This window comes from Lissotriton vulgaris, chromosome 10 (genome assembly GCF_964263255.1).
Source record: "Lissotriton vulgaris chromosome 10, aLisVul1.2, whole genome shotgun sequence".
NCBI classification, from domain to species: Eukaryota; Metazoa; Chordata; class Amphibia; order Caudata; family Salamandridae; genus Lissotriton; species Lissotriton vulgaris.
In genome coordinates, this window is record NC_141698.1 from 141,733,673 (window position 1) to 141,750,784 (window position 17,112).

Sequence of the window (17,112 nt, forward strand, 5' to 3'; positions counted from 1 at the left end):
TACAGCCGTCCCCATGAGACATGTATAGCAGACTTTCAAAGGCTTAAATGTTCAAACAAGTAAGCAGGTGTTTACTGAAACTCAAAATAGGTTTTATTTATTTTCTGTTGTCCTAGAATTGGATTAGAGCTTCAAAGTAGCAGAGTGAGGGTAGGATTAGTTAAGATTTATAACGGCACCATGTTAGAGTGGTTCCTTTTATTTATCCTTTCACTGAACATTTCTGGTGCCTTTTTATTTGCCATTATTGTGGTGACTTTTAATATTGTGTGCACTAGACTAGGATTCGGTTTTTACACAAAATAGTTAAAATACATTTCTCATGCTCTGCTGTTGTTGAGTTAGTGGTTCTACTGAATATCCCTCTAATGTCTCATATCTAATGTAGGCATGGGCGAAAACCTTTCATTCTGCCTGCGGAATCGGTGGAGTTACTCTTGTAATGTGGAGTCCCAGCCAAATTCCACCAATCACTGTGTAGCAGGCAGTGGCGGCCCGTGCAGGTAAGCGCGGTGAGGCTGAGGTGGTTGGTGAAAGTGACATACCATAAATAAATAATTAAAACCACTTACCTTGCACTCGCTGCATAGCCGAGTCGGCGATGTGGCGAGCACAAGGTAAGTGGTTTTACTTATTTATTTTATATTCCTTATCCCGTCCTATGTCACTTTCACCCCACAACTCCCGCCCGCTCCCGCCCGCCCTCGCTTACCTGAATGGACCGCCACTGGGAGCGGGATATTTTCCCATGAGGCTGCAGAAATGCGTGTGAGATTTGGCGTCTCCTAGCTCAATTTTTTAACATGCGTGGTCATGGGTGTTCGTGAGCAGTTGCGGTGAGAGGGCTGCTTTTCAAGTAGATTTGCTGCCTCTCAAGTAGAATTTCAGCTGACGTGGCAGCAAAATCAACTTGACTGGCTGAGCGCTCATGCTCATCGCATGGTGCCATTCATGGTTTTAGTGCTACTTGCGGTATTGTCTTCTATCATTTATTCACAATATTTTACATGCATTTGATTTACCTTTCTGTTTTTTGATAGTTCATATACGACTTTGCTTTAAAGATATTGTAACCTTCATATTGAGCTATGATGGTACAAAATACTTAATATTCCTTAAAATTTAGATTTCAAGCACAAAACTTCAGTCTTCCTTCCTGCCGAGGTTGGGAATTGAGCACCACTGAATTGGGCATGCAGCAACTAGAAATAGCAAACATGCAGTATGAGGCGCTATAGAAGTTATTTCTATAAAATTCACATCAGTGAAAAACATTTTTGTTGTTTTGGTCCTGATGGGTTTAGATAAAAATGCTTTATTTTTCTAAACTGGTGTGGGGTCCATTTGTGGTGTTATCACTGTGTTACTGTGTATTTTGAGTGCAAATACTTTACATATTGCCTTTGGGATAAGCCTGTCTGCTCGAGCCAAGCTACCAAGGGGGCGAGCAGGGGTTACCTAGAGTGTGTATCCGCCTTACCCTGACTAGAAACAAGGGTCCCTACTTGGACAAAGGTGCAAAACTCTAACCATTAGGGACCTCCATTTATAACAGCACTTCTTCCCCTTACCTTAGCTTGACAGCTGCAAATAGACAGCTGTTGAGGGGAGTAGAATTTAAACAATAGGTCAACCTTCTGAGGTAATTCCAGGTGAAGGGATGTGTGATGTCACTTCCACTACCTTTGTCAGTTTGTGAAGTGACGTGTATTTTCACTACTAAAGGCGATACAACTTAAGAAAAAAACATACTACCCACCACACATGCACTGTCACAGATTCAAGAACGTTGGTGCTGCTGTACATCATTAGAAAACTGTGCTCACTTCCACCCTAGACACTCACTGAACTAAAAAGACTTAAATCCTTGAAAAATATTAGAGTAGAATGGAAATCATTTTGGTAGTACATACTGCAGCTTGAATTGACCCTTTCTGCTTGAACAGCGAAGTCATTATCACTTAACCCCTAGCATGCTGCTGCGATTCTGCGCCTGTGCGGCAAAATCGCGAGTGGGCGGGTTTATGACGGCCCCCAGCCGTCATCAGCACACGAGCGCCGTCGTGCATGACGGATAGGGGCCATCATTAGCATGCAAGGGGTTAAACCAATGGTACTCTTTTGATAGACATGGATCAAGTCACGGCTGGGAGCACCTTCGGGATATAACATGGGATCTACAGATTGTGCACAGATCTCTTAGGCAATCACCCTTTTTTTAAAGTATTAAAAAGTGTTTTATCAATTCATGTGCTGATGGGTGAGAGAAATCACGTTGTTTTTCAACAAGTTTGAAAGTTATTACATGAATTTTTGTGAAACATAGTTGCTTGTATCTTGTAGGAAAATTGAAAATGAGGGCACATAATCACATATGATAGTTGCGGGAGATTGGTTTAATTAAAAAAACAAGCATTTCTAATGCAATAGGTCTCGCATTTACAAGAGTTTAAGCTATTGGCATTGTAAAGGACAATGCCTTTTATTTATCTGTTTTAATAATTAACACATACATAAAAGGCATTTTCATTTACAATGCCAAGAGCTCAAACTCTTGTAAATGTGAGACCTCTTTCCTTGCAAAGAAGCGTCCGCCATTGTCCCGGGCTGCTTAAAAAGTGAAAGTGTGAATGGCGTTCTGAATGTTACTGGAAAGCATGTCGTGACTGCAATACGAGAAATTCATTAAAAAAATTGTGCTTACAGACTAAACATGACATGTAACAACAGAAGAAAAAGGGCCAGTCCTCATGGGAGGTTACAAATGAAGACAAGGCGGTACTAAGGAGGGACTAACCAGCCTATTAACGAATCAGAAGCCAGCATTACAAAGGACAATGACACAAGCCAATAAAAAATATGGGCAGGGAGTGGGCGGAGCTTTAAGTCAATACTCTAATACAGCATGCCTCGCAAAGCAGCGCATGTGCTGCTCAGGCTCAACCTAAAAATGTCTCTGTCTGCTGTTGGCTATCTCATGAGACATATTCTGCTTGACCAAGTATCTAATTACAGCAAATCATGCTAAATTTCACAAAGTTTGCTTAACACAAAATTGGCAAACTTTGCATGATTTCCCCAACGTAAAATAAATTATACCCATCCCCAGTAGTGATACTCAATGAATTGTTGATGTGATTTTACCCTAAGGTCTCTATTACGGAAAAATATTTAAACAGAAATTAAGGAAAATCTATTTGTAAAATTTTTGCTGTATTTAAAATATAGAATGAAGCAAGCTGGGTTTTCTCCAAATTAAGGTTTTGCGCAATGGAATTAATTACCTTTGCAATACTTTTTTCTCTTTTCCCTTATTACAAATTTGATAAAAAAATATTAATCTAATTTTACAAACTGAACAATGGGGTTAAAAGTCGGACACCAAATATACTTGTTTCATTTTTCTTTGTATTAGCAACAACAATATTGCAAATCCTGTTCTGTTTTTCTTAAGTTTGCTAATGAATCTCAAGGTTTTTGTTAACATCTCTACTACACACATAAAAGGATTTTGAAGAAATTGAAATAGTACAAATGTTAAGCAATCATTCCTCAAATGGTGTTGCTATGAACATTTCTGTAAATGACCGGTTCATGCTATGCTCCATTCCATTCTGCCCACGCAGCAAAACTGTGCCAAATGGTGTTTTCTTTTATGTTTGCACCAGTGCCACTTTCTCTACTATTGGTGAACAGCTAAAAACTGTATTCAGCCAGGGCCATCTCAACAGCAATATAGGCCCCCAGGCAAAGCCGTGCACTGCAGGGCCAGACTGGGAACCAAAACTGGCCCTGGCAAAGTGCTCGGCTGGGGGTGCGACCGCGCTCTTTGCCAGGGCGGTTTTCGGCCGATTTTGTTACAGGGCCGTTTTTGCAGCAACGCTTCAAAAATGGCCCTGTAACAAAAACGACCCCCAGGGGCCCAAAACCGGCCCCCACCCTTGCGGCGCACGGGGGGTTGCCCGGTGCCCGCAACGGCCAGTCCGGGCCTGGTGCACTGGGCCCTGCCTGCACAATTACTTACAGGAATAAAAATGTTTAATGGAAAATTAGTGTTAAATTCTGGTTTGCATGGGGCCCCTATGCTCGTGGGGCCCCGGGCAACTGTCCAGCGTGCCCATGCGTGAAGATGGCACTGAATTTAGCACACCAGGCAGGTACCGCCTTGTTTTGCTATTTCAATGTACCCACCAGGAGACCCTGTGAACGTTTGTTGCAGATGTGTTCCTACTTCAATATTACCCTTCCCGTGCCACAGTTATGTCGCATGAAAATAGTCTATAATTATCTGAGATAAAACAAACATTTTGCTTATTTCTGCGTCTAAATAGCAAACACATTTCTGCTCCATTTCTCATTTAGGGGAAGACGAGGCTGGGAAATGTCGGCTGACCTTTTACTTCCTAACCTTAAGCTGCAAAACATTCTGGAAAGGCCAGGGGGCCTGGTCTTAAAACGAGAATGTTTCTCATCCACTTTAAAGGGTATCTCTCAGCAAAGTCAACAGAGCCCTGTGATAGCAATATTGGCTCGTTCTCACATGGCCTTTTTATATTGTGTTCGTGCCTCAGACTTCTGGCTTCATGAAGCTGTAGAGAACAGATGATCCCTCTGCTAAGCTCAGGGGTGCTCGTTTTATGAGTCATGAGAGATTGGAAGACTATCACCCTCGTTATGAGTGGCACGGTGTTTGGGCCGATGTTTCTGGGACCGTGTAGACAGAGCCGGACTGGGAACCAAAACCGGTCCCCGGGTGGAAGGTTGGGGTGTGACCGAGCTCTTTGCCAGGGCCGGTTTTTGGCCGATTTTGTTACACGGCCAATTTTGCAGCTATGAGGCATAAACGGCCCTGTAACAAAAACGGCCCCCAGGGGCCCAAAACCGGTCCCCACCCTTGCGGCGCACCGGGGGATTGCCCGGTGCCCGCAACGGCCAGTCCGGCCCTGCGTGTAGATCTGCTAGGTCGGAATTTACCTGCTCCGAAATATGACTCCCATTTACAAATGTGTACCCAATGTTTGGGGCCGAAAATGCAGATGTTGTGACTTAAGGCTCCAAAATCCTCAGGGGCAGATCTACAAGGAAGTGCCGCAGCGTGCCACTGCAAGCCTTTTGGCTGTGCCACGCTGCGGCACTTCTGAAGCACAGGGATGTGACATATTTACAAGAATATGTCGCATCTCTGTGCTTCCCCCTGCGCTGGCGCACAAACTGCAGCCATGCGCCGGCGCATGCACCCTTGCACCATGGTGCAAGGATGCCTGCGTCGTGGTGAGATTGTTTTTGTGCAGGAAGGGGCACTTTCCTGCACTACAGGCATTTTCCTCTTTCAATCCGTGCTGTAGAATGCACCACACATTGAAAGAGGAAAAACGAGGAGAAATGAAAACATTTCTCCTCGTTGCGCCTCACTACGCCACCTCTAGGGTGGTGTAGCATTCAGACGCATCTCCAGATTTACTATGTCTCATAAATCTGGAGATGTGTCTTGCGTGGGAACACAAACAGCAGCACCCATGGAATGCCCCTTCAATGCAAAGTGCTGTGTGTGAAGGGGCCGTATTTACAAGAAGCGGAAAAGTCACGCAGGGTGGCTTTTCCTCTACTTGAAAATATGGATCAGCCCCCTGTGCCACCAGTACGTCACGAAAAGTGACATACTGGTGGCGCAGGGGCTTGTAAATCTGCCCGTGTCCCAGAATTATCTGTCATTTTTCCCCGGAAGAATTCTGGTAAGGTTGACTTTCCAAAATTTAGAGGGGAAAACTGCAGGCCTATGGGTCATCAGTAAAACTCCTAATAGTGATACATGCATTTACAGGAGTTATGAACATATTGCACATATCCCGCGCACTCATAATGAGGGCTACATATTTTCATGAGGATCTGGCCACACGAGTTATCTCATGAGTTAAAAAAAATACTATAGCACCAACACATTTCACAAAACCATTTAGTATGAACCCTTAGTGGCTTCTGAAATTCATTTTATTTTCATATATCTCCTCTGATGGGAGTTACCTTCAGTACTTAATTTGAGCTGGTGATCAGAACCAGAGCTTAGGGGCTCATTAGGATGGCGGAAGGCCCGCCACCGCCAGCTGTGCGGTGGCAGGCCCTCCGCCATCTAACTGGCAATGTCCCCTGCAAAGACTGCCCGCTAGGCTTCCACCACAGGCAATCATTATGATTGCCTGACGGAGCGGACAGATGGAGGTGAATGGTGGCGGTGCCTAGCACGCACCGCCCGCCAGATCGCAATGCTGGCTTCAGCCAGCCTTTCCATGGCGGGAAAACCGCCATGGAAAGGCGGATGGGGATTGGGTTTGGAGGCCTGTCGCAGATCCTCCTTGTCTTGTGGGGAGGAGTTACTGCACTGGGGGGGGGGGGGGTACCTTACCACCCTGAATTTCCCTGCACTGCGTAGTAGGCACATGTGGTGCCTACCACATAGTGAAGGGAAATGCACTGCATGACATTTTAACATTGCGAACGGCCAGCAGCAGCACTGTCCACAATGTTAAATCCCCGGGATGCGCCCACCATACTGGCGGGAGCATTGTAATTTCAGTGGTGATACCGCCTCATGACTGGCGGGCGGTCCCAACCACCGCAACGATGGCGGGCAGACTCAGGTCCGCCCGCCATAGTAATGAGACCCTTAATTATCAACACTGGCACTTTTCATTTAAGGGGAGACTAACTGATTTGCCCAGAACCACAGGATATTGAGCCGACGCTGAGACTCAAACCTGCTTCCCCCAATCCGAAGATGGCAGCTCTGGCCATTACACCACATCCTCTCCCCACTTTGGGCTGGTGGAAGCTGCCTCCTGGCGAGAGCCCCAGTACTTCATTTTTCATTACAAATGAACCACCGGTTCCCTGCATCCGGATCCTCAGACAGGGAAATACAATAAATAGTCCATATGTCTCCACGTCTAAATTGGTGCTTGAGTCAAGCTTCACGCCCAGTATTCTGTGCACAGCATTGAAGGTAGTCAATCCACACCAAAATCACACCACAGCTCAGCACTGATTTTCCTTAATGGCCTGCTAGCTGCTGCTGGCAAACTCTTTAGTTGATGAGTGCCAAGCTGCCTAGTCTTATTTCCAACTCATGCCCCATTCGTCCTCTGCTCTGCACTCACGTGCCCACGCAAGGGCACAAGAGTTAGTGGATGGTTACACTGTGCCATTGACTTTATATTATGGCTTTAGCGCTGGGACAAATAGTGGCTTACTGCGCACTCAGAAGGGTTTGCGAGCAGCCAACAGAGCTTCTCAAGCCCAAGCAGGGGCTTCACACTGGAGGCTTGCCGCCCCATTTCTTGCACACACCCGCCCTCTCCCATTGAAGGCAGCTCTCCCAGTGAAATACCATGCAGACTGCTTCACACAGTGCAAACCAGACACCAATGGCAGCTGGCATCTACTGAAGAGTTGTTAGTTGGGCAAATGGGTGGGTGCACACGCGGGCAAGCAAAATAGAAAAAAGCAAAAAAAGGTACTGGATCTTGATGGAAATGTCTTGTGAGCAGTGTCCTGGGTGGTGGGAGCGGCCTCTGTCTGCGCTCTCTAATGCACTGGAGGCCTGCCCTTGCTCTCAAACGCAGCTGTCTTGAGACAGCTGAGTAGAGAGGTTTAAAGTGCGCATGTCTTGCTGGCCGACGCAAGACGGCTGGCCAAACGGGCGTGCACACTTTAAACAGTGCAAAGGCAGCCCTCTGCCCACCCCTCTTCCCTGCTGTCACTCAGCAGGCCCCACCCAGTCCCGACGCTCGGTTCAGGGCGGGACGATAAAAAATAAAATGGTACTTCATTTCCAGTTTATTTTTAATCTGTGGCGCTTTCAGAGGCCCTTAAGTGGAGCGAATCTCCTCCGCTCCAATGGAGAGGCTGCCCCTATCAGACACACTGGCTTTGCTAATATTTCCATACATTGTCTATGGAAATAGAAGAAGGAGGAAACTTCACCTCTTCCATTGGTTGCTGGGATTTCATCCAGACTTTATGCAGGCATGATAGTAATTTATGATTCTGTAGTTGTAGTGTTTTGTAGAAAAAAAATATTCGGAAAAGGAAAAAACATGATCTGTCCTTGTTGAAAGAGTAAAAAGAAAACCTTGGTCGGGATTATACACATCAGAAGTTTGCTGAACAGACACAAACTAACAAAGCCACATCCTCCGGGCCTCCCACCCTCCCCGCACCTTCAGAATATTTAACTCTGATTATGCAAAATCAACAAGCCTCTCGTGCACCGAGGACATCAAGTGTCACTTCAGTTCTTGCCTGCAGTAATTGCTTTGCCTTTTCTGAGACCTTGAGTGGGTTGCACAATGCAAACCACTTAATTCTAGGGTCGCCTTACAATAGTAAGCAAACAAATTTATAAAATGCACATTTCATCTCAAGAGAGCCTGCAACTGCCAGGATATGAATCGAGACGCAAAACAAACGTGTGTGTATATTGTGGCCTGCAACCCAAAAAAAGAGGTGCACCCAGTATTATGTGCATAATTAAATCTCAACATAAATGTAAGGTTTCAAGCAAATGTACCTAGGGGCAGATTTACAATAACTGGCGCATCCCCAGGGATGCGCCAGTTATTGTGCGCCACAGCTCCGCCACCCATGGTGCGCCGCATTTATAATGCGGCGCACCATGGTGCAAGGAAGGGCAGATGCGTGACGCATCTTTTGGCTTATGGGCGGCGCATTGCTGGAGTCGCGTCGCAAGCGCCACGCAACTCCTGCACTGCACAGGGGCCACCCATACATTACATGGTGCGTCACTCCTTACGCCTGCTTCAAGCAGGCGTAAGGAATTGACATAGCAGCTTTGGGAAAGTGACTCAGTGAAATTTTGTAGATTTCACTGAGTCACTTTCCAGGGGCGTTCCTGCGACGGAACGACCCCCCCTGCACCGGAACGCCTACATGAAACCTGACCCAGGTTTCATGTGGCGCAGGGCCTTACACCGTGACGCATCTCCATAGATGCATCACATTGTAAATGCCTCGTAGGGATGCGCCACGTTTACGCCGCCTTGCGTGACGCAACAGCGGCGTAAAAGTGGCGCAAGGGGCTTGTAAATCTGCCCCCTTACTTTTTTGCCAGCCAGAGATGCCCGAAGGGATAACAGGCAGACAAAGTCCTTCTGTAGGTGCACAGTTATCTTCTACAGTTGGATCTTCGGACCTATAAATCCTACTAAAGGAGTAGGATTTAATGTGTGGTTAGCCTTGGATATTTGTGATCACCCACAAACACCTACTTGTGTGAACTTTCACAAAACTCTCAGGTCCTCATTTATGAGAAATGACGCATCGCTGCGTGAAAGCAGCGATGCGTCACTTCTCAGTGCGCACTACTTGCGTCAAGATTGATGCGTCATATTTATATTATGACGCATCATGTCGCAAGGAGTTACAGTTCTGACGTATCTGTAGGCACAAAAGTGATGCAACTCCAGCAATGTGTACTTTCACATGGGCAAGTCCCATGTTGTTAGTGCCTGCGTCAGTCTTACGCCTGCCATGAAGCAGGCGTAAGATTTGGCGCATTAGTGGCCAAGAAATGGCGCAGTGAAATCTCATAGATTTCACTGCGTCACTTCCATGACCCTTTCTTGTGTCAAAACGCCCCCCCTTGCATACATTATACCTGGCGCAGGTATAATGTGGCGCAGGGGTTTACAAAGTGAGGCATCTATCTAGATGTGTCACTTTGTAAATATAGCGCAACAAGGCACATAATTTACGCCACTGGCGCGTCACAAAAAGTGACGCACCAGCGGCGTAAAAGTGACGTACAGCCTCATAAATGAGGCCCTCACATTCTAGGCTGGAACAGGGTCTCATTTTTACTCCAGGAAAGGGCTGGCATAAACCCTTTCCACAGTGGAAGGGAAATGGATCACCCCCAAGTTTGGTGGGGGTGAGGAGGAAGGGGTTTCTGAAGGGCAAAAATAACATTTGCATTTCCAAAGGGGATTTCTCTGGCTCATTGTGCAATTCTCTGCCACAGAGATCTCTAGACAGAGGGAATGAATCCCTATCTGGATATCACATGATATTCCAAAGAAAAAATAGCTCAAACCTGCAACTTTCCATCAGGTTATGTACAGAATGTGTGAGCTCCTCAAAGCAGCACCTTCACACATAGATTTGCCAGTCTGTGAGCTACCCCTTTTAGTTACTTAGTATGATCCATCTAATAGTCAGAATCTGGTCACTTGTGGACCAATGGGAGGTGAAAAATACTCACTCAAAGCTACATCCTGCTTCTGTTAAAGACTAAGAGATGGCATTATCAGCTAATAATGTGTCACTGCCAAAGGCAGTAAATACCCATAAATAGGGGAATCAAATCCTTGAGAGTGTCAGTCATGTTGTAGAAGACCATGCAACATCACTGCAACAGTATAATTAAATCTGGTGCCTACAATATCAAGCTGGACTTGCAGCCCGTCCTACTGCAAATCTAACCTGCCAGCCTGTTCTGTGTTATAATCAGAGAAAACCAACACTTTTAAAATGTCCCTCGGGTAAGTCTACCAAATAATTGACCATCCAACAGTGAAACATTCAAAGGGCATAGCCAGAGCAATCCTCCAAATAAAAGTACTGAAACCACTGCAATCCAGCACTAATCAGACCATACTGGTTTACAGGCTAATCTGGAATTAACAGACAGAAAATCTCAGAAAATAAAAAAAATAACTACTTAGATGCTCTTCTGGCTTCAGGCTCAACCACTGAAGCTAAACAAATACAGGCAGATGTTCTTACTAATGCCTGAACCCAGCATCTTGTAGAGCCCTTCCAATGACCTCAACAAGCAACCCAGTCAAACAATCTTCAGGAAATATCTGAAAAGCCATCTGTTTGCAAACTTCCAGAACAGTGAACTGTGGGTGTGTGCACACCTCCCCACTACAGAAAAACAGAGCACCCCACAACCACACACACATGCACACACACACCGGGGGCGGCTCCTCAGTTATGGCGGAGAATCTTTGCCCCACTGCTTTTCAGCAGTGTAATAAAGGAAAGATAAAAAGATAATAACTCACTGTTATTATCATTTTATTTTTGCTTGCTGAAGCCAGTTTTGGTGTGGGGTGGGGCTTGTCTGTCAACACAGCCAGCAGGGGAGGAGTGGTATGTGCACTTAAGTGCACATGATGGTTTGGCTTGCTGTCTTGGACCAGCCAAACAGTCATGTGCATGTTCCCACCCGGGCCGTAATGTACAGCCTGTGTGGAGATCATGCACAGGCTTGCAGACCCCATCTGAGTGCCACACTACGGCACTCAGACCAATGACAGAGCTTCTATCATGGTGACAGGAGTTTCGTGATTGGCTTAGGGGAGCCTGTGTACATCCGGGAAGAGAAGCAAGACAGTTGACGGAGGAAGGTAAGAGCATTTTTATTTTTTAACTGCCCCCCGCTACCGCCATTATGTATCAGCTGCCACTGCCACACACACAAATTCCATTTTACACAGAAAGTGTTTATGAAACTCCAGTAAACATGTAATAACAATCAACATGTTATTGCTCGTTGGATTTTACAGCACAACTGATTCAAAGAAAAGGATGCACTGATACACAAGAAGGGTTTATTTCAGGTAGGTAGATCTTATCCCACATGATGTGCCTCAAATTGTGCCTGGGACTTTCAGAGTTCTTATCTATGAATATGGAATGCACAAAATATGTACTACCGTTCACCACTCTATTGCTAAAATACCCTTATAGTGCCAGTTATTCAGTAATGGTTGAAAATCTAGAAAATGGAGGTAAGCCATTTTTTCAGATCTAACTTTATGAAATTGGTTCATTTGCTGAAGCAATTTATTACTACTTTCAAGAATTTCTTCTTAATTATCAAAGCGCCAGCACAATGGCAGTGAACCCCATAGTTTTTCATATTTGGAATATCGCACAAGTGTCGGAAAGAGCCTCAACGGCGAAGTCTGGCCGAGAATCTTAATCCCAATTCAACATTGAGGGAAGCCAGTTTTTTGAGAAAATTAAGTATTCTACTAGGACAAAAGAAACATTGGGCTGTTCTTTCTAAAAATTTATTTTCAGTTTCATAAGCAGAATCTTTGGAAATGCCTAAAATTTCAAAAGAAAAAGTGAATTTGTTAAAAGACATGTCATACATTTACATTTACATTTACATTCTATTCAGTAGTAAGTATGAATATGTGGTGTTTGGTGGAATTTTGAGGTAGAACAAAAATTCCTAATTGCATTCATACCTTCACAGGGCTTCTTGATAATGTAGGGGAGGATATAGAGTGCATTTCTGGGTCAGCACAAAGACATAAGATCTCAGGAAAGGTCAGCCTGGCTCCCTACAGCCTCCACAGACCCTCCTGCTGCACATCCCCAGCATTATTTGGTTCCACTGAACAACCCCAGTGGTAATAATCTCTCATTAGGCCAAGCTGCATGGGATCTCCTCTTGACAGGGGCTGTCAAGAGCTGACAGCACTCGTATTCCATCAGCCTGCAGCCTGGCATGCCGTTGTCACGGTTTAGGACTAGCCGGCGGGCAGGAGAGGGAAGCGGGGGCTCATGATTCCTCAATCAGCATTGCTACTGATTTTAATGAGTTGACCTATGTTGGCAGCAGCGCAGGAAGAGATTCATGTGAATGGTTCCTAGATGTGCGCTTTAAGCTGAAAATGGGTCAGGTGTACGGAGGCAGACCGCGGCTACAGATCGCGATTTCGCAAAGCTGCCTTAACGCTCACTGAACTTACCTGCTGAGTTCCTTCAGAACTATGCAAGAATGAACAACACAGGTGCGCCTTTTCCCGTAGATTGGCACACGCATGGGAGGCCGGAGTGTGGGCTGCTCTGATGCCTCCCCATCTGCACACAGACATGATTTCTCATTACAAATATACTGTGCCTGAGAGCGTTTGCAGCTCTGAAAGTCATTCAGCGGAACGTATTAACAAATGCTTGTTGTGCTTTCTGCACAAAATGGTTGCAAGTGACAAAATATCTCTATACATACATACATATATACACATATATATACATATACATACATGCAAATCCACTCGTACAGAAAGTACAACGCACTCCACACAGATGAAAATCGGACACAATGCCGTCTGCTTGGTCAAATCCTTGGTTTATTTCATAACCACAAGCCAAAACCAACCCTACGCGTTTCGGCGGACAACCGCCTTGCTCACGGGTAAGTGTTGTTGTTTTTCCATAGGTTAAATAAAGTGCATGTGATACATTAAACCAACAACATCAAAAGGGGACAAACGTGCTGTAAGGAGTCGGCCATCTTTCAATGGGTTAGTTACAATGCGTGAAAACATCATTGGATATGCATTAGAGCCAAAGAATAAATATTTCATCAGTGTGCCAGCTTAAATTAAACAATGTTTTTTAGAGATAATAACATAATCATGGGATAGAACCTCCTGCGTTTGATACGTTGGAGAGACATAGGACTCGCCTGCCCAAATAATAATGGCATAACGTTTGTGCCAGCTTAAATTAAACAATATTCTTTAAAGATAATACCATAATCATGGGATAGAACCTCCTGTGTTTGATACGTTGGAGAGACATAGGACTCGTCTGCCCAGATAATAATGGCATAACGTTTGTAGGAAAACTGGGTACATTAGGGTATTATATTAGCCAAGTGGCATAATGCAATATATAGAAAAATGTATAACCAAGGATAAATGTTTTAAACATATTTAAACATTTGGTGTAAGAAACATATGAAAATCATGATTTTAGAAAATTACATATTCTATGCCCAGTGGCAAATTCAAAGACAAAGGATAAATGCACCCGTCAGGGATAGGACCTAATCCGCATCCTGGTCTTCATAAGTATAAACAATATAGACAAATTAAATAGATTCCTATACATACATATATACATATATATATATATACATACATATATACATATATATACTCATATATTTATATTTACATATATATGTGTGTATATATATATATATATATATATATATATATATATATATATATATATATATATATATATGTGTGTGTGTGTGTGTGTGTGTTAAAGTAACGTTATAGTTAGGTGAATATGACAGTAACAACATTAAAGTTTTAACTTGAAAAAAGACAGAAATTGACCAGCTATAGTTAGCAGAACTAAATATAACTTGCTCCCCCGCCATGCACTGCCTGTGATCTCACATTTGAAATCACTCATGACATGTTAGCTGACATAATTTATGACATCACTGATGATATCATCCAAAATTTGCATTCCCGCATATTAGTCCATAAATTAATATTGGTTAGAGTGTTAGAGTTAATAGTGTTAGAGGTCTGACAGTAAGTACAAAATAGCTAAGGTAAATATCAACCATCATTACTAGCATCACAGCTACAACTCCCTTAGCTGTAGAAAGTATACATTGTGTGCCATGTTGACCCTATACATGCACTTGATTGCTAGCATAGTTCACATTAGCAATCAACCACAGATGTAAGAGAAGCCCTCGTTGAGTACGGTGTTGAATCTGTATACAACTGTTCAGAGAAAGCCAAAATAGTGACTAGCAATTCCAAAACAAATCAAAATTCTCATGAGAAATACACCACAAAGTATTGAAAATAATTTACTCAGAACAGTGTACATTCTATGTAACAGTTGTCAAAATAGACACTATTTGCTCAAAACAACCAAGATCTGAAGGTAATAAAGATCATACTACCTGCACCCTTCATACTGTGGAGAAAACTTTACAGATAGCCCAACTTCTGAGTCAAAACAAGCCTCCGTACATAGATTAGTACATGGTGCACACAATCTTCTATGTTAAGTATAAATAATCATGCAGACACAAACCTCTCTAATAACTCAAGGCTGCTAAGAACAGTTATCATCTACTACCTAGAATCATTCTCCTGCTGAATACTTTTTATGCAGAACCAAAAAGCTGTGAGGAGCCCAGCTATGGTGCATTAGGCGCACATGTGTTTTGCGAACACTTACACCAATTAGTTAGACCCAGACTAAACAAACTTAGATAGAAAAGTATTAGGGTAGTTATCTGCCACCACGTAAATTGTAAAACGAACTAGCACATTCATTGGAGGATGGCCTCTTCTGTGAGACCTCTTTCTTACACACCAGGTATGCGTAGTAGGGTGTGTGGATGGACTGGCCTCTCCTATGAGACCTCTCTCTCTGATGTCAGGTGTGTGTAGTAGGGCGTGAGCAAGGAGCGGCCTCTCCTTACAGACCTCTCTGTCAGTTGACAGGTGCGCATAGTAGGGTGTGGGTTAGAAGTGTCCTCTCATTTCAGACCTCTCTCTCAGATGACTGATGAGGATATCAAGGTGTGGGGAGGGACTGGTCTCTCCTTTCAGACCTCTCTCTCAGATGACTGGTGTGCATAGTAGGGTGTGGGTTAGAAGTGTCCTCTCATTTCAGACCTCTCTCTCAGATGACTGATGAGGATATCAAGGTGTGGGGAGGGACTGGTCTCTCCTTTCAGACCTCTCTCTCAGATGACTGGTGTGCATAGTAGGGTGTGGGAATGGAGTGACCTTTCCTTTCAGATCTCTCTCTCAGATGACTGATGAGGATATCAAGGTGTGGGGAGGGACTGGTCTCTCCTTTCAGACCTCTCTCTCAGATGACTGGTGTGCATAGTAGGGTGTGGGAATGGAGTGACCTTTCCTTTCAGACCTCTCTCTCAGATGACTGAGGAGGATATCAAGGTGTGGGGAGGGACTGGTCTCTCCTTTCAGACCTCTCTCTCAGATGACTGGTGTGCATAGTAGGGTGTGGGAATGGAGTGACCTTTCCTTTCAGACCTCTCTCTCAGATGACTGATGAGGATATCAAGGTGTGGGGAGGGACTGGTCTCTCCTTTCAGACCTCTGTCTCAGATGACTGGTATGCATAGTAGGGTGCGGGGAAGGAGTGGCCTTTCCTTTCAGACCTCACTCACGGATGACGGGCGTGCATAGTAGGATGTATGGGGAGACACTGGCCTCTCCTTTCAGACCTCACTCTCAAATAATGGGTGTATGTAGTAGGGTCTGGGGAAAGAGTGGCCTCTTCTTTCAGGCCTCTCAGGTGAAGGGTGTGCATAGTAGGGTGCTGGGAAGTAGTGTCTGCTCCTTTCACACCTCTCTATCGTGAGAGACAGGCCTCTCCTTTGATGGGTGTGAGTACAAAGGTATAGGAAAGGAGTGACCTCTCCTTTCAGACCTCTCTCTGAGATGACAGGTGTGCATATTAGTGAGTGGGGAGGGACTGGCCCCTCCTATGAGACCTCTACGCGACATGATCTGTGTGCATAGTAAATTGTGTGGAGGGACTAGCCTCTCCGCTGAGACCCCACATTTGGATAATAGGTGTGCATAGTAGGATGTGAGAAGAGCCATAATTCCATTCACAACTCTCGCAAAACAATGGGCGTAAATAGTAGACTCTGATATACACCATCTCCACTAAGACTCCTTCCGACAGTAACAAGCATGCATACCAGAGTGTATTCAAACATCACCTACTCCTTCCTACTTTGCATGATCCTGCGAGAGTCTCGCAAGTTTATAACATTTTTTTCAAAGAATGAACCTTCTACTCATCACAGTACTTATCTATTACACACTTTTAAAAAACAAGGGCCACAATATGCATTGCTACTAGTAGAATGTTTTGATAACTCAACTACTCCTTTTTATTATTCACAAGCCCACAAGAGTCCCACAAGATCATTAAAATTAGTTTAAAATAATATTTTTTATTCTCTTCACAGTAGTTATCCCTTTGACACCACCTCTCTAAATCTAGGGGGTCAGCATGCCTTTCTGCTACCCCTTTATATAGCTTTTTTTACTTCATTTTCACAACACCTCCAATGTTTCACAGTAAATAGTAATGGCAGCCCTTTAATTTCAAAATTCCAACAGCCAGCCTATCAGAGTGCTCGCTCTCATGAGACTCACAGGAGCTTCTCGCTCCCGTGAGAGCATGAATGCTCACAGGAAAAACGAACTTTTCAACCAATCACGGGCCTCAATTTTTCAATTAGAACTCTCACAGAATGCTCACAAG

The 17,112-nt window shown here is 44.4% G+C and overlaps 1 protein-coding gene across 1 annotated transcript in view; it reads right to left on the reverse strand.

Moving 5' to 3' along the window:
* Window positions 1-17,112, reverse strand: part of CACNA1H (calcium voltage-gated channel subunit alpha1 H) — a 1,502,131-nt gene that overhangs the window by 979,933 nt on the left and 505,086 nt on the right. The window lies entirely within an intron of this gene.